This window comes from Lycium barbarum, chromosome 3 (genome assembly GCF_019175385.1).
Source record: "Lycium barbarum isolate Lr01 chromosome 3, ASM1917538v2, whole genome shotgun sequence".
Lineage (NCBI taxonomy): Eukaryota > Viridiplantae > Streptophyta > Magnoliopsida > Solanales > Solanaceae > Lycium > Lycium barbarum.
The window spans coordinates 65,707,054-65,711,790 of record NC_083339.1 but is presented as its reverse complement, the minus strand read 5'-3'; the positions used below and the strand labels follow the sequence as shown (position 1 = coordinate 65,711,790).

Genomic DNA, 4,737 nt, shown 5'->3' with positions numbered 1-4,737 from the left:
AGTCTGGATGGTACGCTCAACTTGGCCATCAGTATGCGGATGAAATGCTGTACTAAGGCTCACCTGAGTCCCCAAACTTTCTTAAAAATATTTCCATAAATTGGCTGTAAACTATGTCCCTCTATCGGAAACAATAGATACTAGAACACCATGGAGTCGCACTATCTCCTTGACATAAAGCTTTGTATAATCTTCAGTTGCGTATGTAGTTCTGACTGGTAGGTAATGAGCTGATTTCGTAAAATCTCATTGACAGTCTTCCAACCAAATCAATGAATTTCACTCTATGCTTTTCCAAGCCTTAGAGTGTGATATTAGGCACAATCAATTTAACCTCAAGTACCTATCCTAATCCTAGTTGAACTTATTAGATGGGTTTAAAGCCCCAAATCCTTGTTGATTAATCTTTCTCAACCTCAATTTTCCTCTTCCAAGCTCAAATTGAAGTAAATGGGTGAGTCCTAGGGGTAGGTAATCCATTAAGAAACATTCAAGAACAAGATAAACTAAAGAAACAATGACCCACTTCATTAGAGATAAACAACATTCAATACATAGGAATAACTAGAGTTTCATCCAAAACTTGATAATGAATATTCTCATAAACAAGATTCAAGTCAGTGAATAAAATACAACACACTTAAATATGCAATCTAATAAGGAATTGAATAAAAGGTTGAGAGTTTTCTCATTGAAGCACTTCAATCTTCTCTTCCAATGGTGTGGTTGATGATGAACCCTAGCTTCCAAGCTTGAAATGTGGCCAAAGATGATAGATATTTTGCCCAAGTCTTGCTTTTATAGTTCAACAATTTTCCCCATCAAAATATGACAAAAAACAGCCTCCATATTTTCAGATTTTAGAATTTGTAAAACTGGGCCGTTTTTGCAAAACTGGACAGTTTTGCATAGTTTTTGCAAAACTGTATAGTTTTTTTGTCATCTCTTCAGTTTGGCCTCTTTTTGACATTTTTTTCACTTGGTTTCTTCCAAAGCTCTTCTCAATTATATAAACCTATAAAATGGAAGTAAACGATATTAAATGCACTATTTTCTCAATCAAAACATAACAACATTCTAAGATTAAAGAAGAAATAAGTTGGTAAAATACCAACTTATCAGAAGCTAACACTTAATCTGATACAAATAAGTAGGGCAGATTGGCTCAACACTTTATCAAATGGTGATTAGCTAAAACTGAAACTAAAGGAGAGTAGAGCCACTTTGTTTAAAACACATTTAAGTATAAACCAGTACCATATTTTGCTAACTCAAGAGTGATCTATCAATTAAGGTCCAAATCTAATTTAATACTCAACTTTTTCCATTGCGTGACCATTTATCTCAGATTCAGTTTCCATAAAGAATAACACATTAGCAAAGTCAAAAAGAAAACAAACTTTAATAATCAAAAGGAAAACTAAGAAAATAGCTATCCATTTAGACTTAACATGCTTTCATGGAACATTAGCTGGTTAAACATTGATCAAACAAAACAGAAAACTCATAGCCTAAAACAGACTTTAAGGGACAATTACCACTGGTTTTTTTTTTTAAAGAAAATCCATTTTTTAGATACTGGTGTGTTTTTGTCAAAACAGGTCAGTGAAATATTCACAATCTAGCACAAGCTCATCTTTAAACTAGTTGAATTTACACTTGAAAACACAGGTAGCCCCAAATGATATCCCTACAATAAAGGTAAGTAAGCTTGTGATCATGCTCTTATAAAGAAGAACAAATTTTCGTGCTAAAGCAAAAGCCAATCCGTCTCTAGATAATAAATCATCATGTTATTTAACAACCCGTACTTCTAGTTGATCCTCTAAAACTAAGCCACTGTGAACAGATGAAGGTTATTAAAAGCCGTAAAAGGTTCGTACTTCGCAATTCACATACCAAAACAAGGTAAGACTAATGCGTTTGCAGAATCAAATCAACTAAATCATGTTGAACTTAAATGAGCAGAAAACAAAAAACAGAGGAAACACAATATTATACTAACATATCCTATACAAAACTAATCAAAACAAGGGAAAAAAAAAGAAATGCTAAAATTAATACAGTATTACCTGTTGTGGGTCAGCGAACGGGAGCGGCGGCGAGTTGCGAATCTATTTCACCACCGAACTTAGAGAACTAAAAATAAAATATTGAACTTTCAACTTAGAAGTTGTGTAATTGATAAATTAGAGATTTTAGGGTATCAAAACGTGGTCTGGAAGTTGGATATGGGGTTTTATAAATAAAACCCCAAACAGTTGGGTTTTGAGAACTTGGGTCAATGTGGGACGGACCCAAAATATGGATTTCAACTCAATTTTTGGAGAAAATTTGAAATCTTAGTGAAGACAAAGACTATTAATGGTCTTGCACCCGAAAATTGAAAAAGAAAAAAAGGAAAACAGAGGTTACCGTTTGCTTTCGGAAAAAAAAAAAAAAAGCCAAAAACAATAAAACTATTTCCCTAAATGGAGAAGCAAAGCTACGAGGAGTGAAAACCATTAAGAATTTAGCCGGAACTGGTAGTTACCGTTGGAAATCACGTGGGAGATCGCTTCAGCGTGGGTTCGATTCGCTAGGGATTAGGAGTCTACTGGGTTCGTTTGGTTTTGCTGTTGTTTTAGCTGGGTTTGTTGAAATTGATTGGAAAAAGGGGTTTTGGGGATTAAAACAAATTGGGCCGGATATAGAGGATTATGGGCTGGTTGGTTGGGTCCAAAATAGTGATCGTGACCCAAATGTTTCATTTAACCATTCTCTTAACCAAATCAATTGAAAATAAACATTTTGGAATTAAGTCATTCTTTAAAATCAAACCAATTGAGATGAATTGTATTCAATTAATTAATTAAGTTTCTTGACTTTAACAAGGTAAAATGCCTATGTTTTTGCAGATACGGGCTAATTAGAGTAATTAGATCGTAAGTGACTTTAATTTGAAAATTTATAACATGTATTAACTTAAACACTTATTTTGAACCTAATTAATACTTTAAAATTATAGGTAAGATATTTTAGGATATTTTGCCAAATGAAATGGAAAATAACGCCAAAACTAGTTAAGAAAATATTTTTTTTTATTTTTTTGAATAGTATTTCACTCTATTTGAAAATTCAAGAAGCTTTACTAGTTAATTTAAAATTTGGAGGGCCAAAATTGGGTATCAACAACTGCCCCTTCGTTGTCCAGGGATGACAAAGGCAACACTGGGCAAGGAACTTTGACAAACTCGATTTTGTCCGACCATCAATTCATCTCTTTTATAAATGACATGAATTTGAGGAATATTGAGAGACTGAGGAGTCTAGAAATAAATTGGGGGGAGTTTGGATTATGGCCGAGCTTTGGTATTGAGTTCGCCTACATATCCCCGGTATCGGGAATCAGGCTGTATGTAGTTCGACTTGATTGGTAAAAAGGGATATTTCCTTATGTGGAAGTAGCCTTTGGTTTGACATAGGTGACAATTGAATCTAAGTATGGATGAGAGGCTTCCAACTTCTTAGTTATGAATGTGGCATGCTTCACACTCATAACTAGGTCTTCACACAGGCATAATTTCATTTACCTCGAGTATGTCGTCACCTAGATTTGAAATAATGAGTGAAAGTGCTCCTGCATAAACTCGGAAATTATACCGGATGCAAAACTTGAAGAATGGTCAAGTGACCTTTGCATGAGTAACCTACAAGCCTTCTTACAGGGGTGTAGTTTGAATGTGGTGCAAGGTAGATCCTCGACTCTAGCCCGAAGAGTTTGAGCCCCTCTTCTACAATTTTCCCCAGTTCACTGACTAAGAAGAGTTCCACGTTGTGTATTTTCTGGTGTAATTCGGTTTTGTATATTGCAAGGTCTGAGAGAAAATTGTTAGTAGCAAACATAATATAACTACAAACACAAATTGGGTGAACCTCATTTAATAGTGGAATCTTTGATTTCTTGACATGAATTGTTCCTTCGTGTGTGGTTTGTAAGATGTCCCATACTTCTTTTGCAGTTTTGTAAGAGGAGATTTTGCTATATTCATCTGGTCTAATGCCACAAATAAACATCTTCTTTGCCTAAACATTCTTTTGGATGGCCTGAAGGACTTTAACCAAATAATTTTTTCTCTCTTTGGGAGTAGTCTCCTTTTCCTTCTCGTCTGCGGCCATCGAAATTATAGAACTATTCATGATGATTTCCCATAGTTCAGGATCTTCACCAGTATTAAGTCTTCAATTCTTGCTTTCCACCAGCCATAATATTTCCCGTTGAAGCATGCTAGTCTTATTGTTGATTGGCCTTCATGTACGGTGCAACCATCTTTAGGTGCTATCCTTTGTTGAAACTTATAGCTTTGATATCAAATCTTAATCGGGTTACGACCTAAGCACTCAAGAAACCATGTCCTTTGTGTAACAATGCAAGAGTGTAAAGCACGAATAATGAAATCAACACGAGTATTTAGTGTGGAAACACTCCTTGCTCAAGGGAGGAAAAATCATGACCTACCTCCTATAGTGGCTTTTCCCAAACTTCGGTAAACACGAGTGACGAGTGCAACGTGTATAGGTTTTTCTACTCGTACTCTGTCAAATTATAGTAAAGTTTAAGATATCATCCCACAGAGATTGGAACCACCTATGCACAGATTTGTATTATCTTTGTTAATATTTGAAAGAATCAAATTGATGAAAGGAGAGTTGTTTAAAAGTCTTAAAATTAAAATAACAAAGTGAGAAATATTTTTG

The 4,737-nt window shown here is 34.8% G+C and overlaps 1 long non-coding RNA gene across 1 annotated transcript; it reads right to left on the bottom strand.

Moving 5' to 3' along the window:
• Positions 1–507: 507 nt before the first annotated feature.
• Positions 508–2,636, bottom strand: LOC132633908 (uncharacterized). Its single transcript, XR_009579925.1, has 2 exons — positions 2,073–2,636; positions 508–1,015 (listed from the first exon to the last, which is right to left on the bottom strand). It is a non-coding gene; the product is annotated as an uncharacterized LOC132633908 (long non-coding RNA).
• Positions 2,637–4,737: the final 2,101 nt, after the last annotated feature.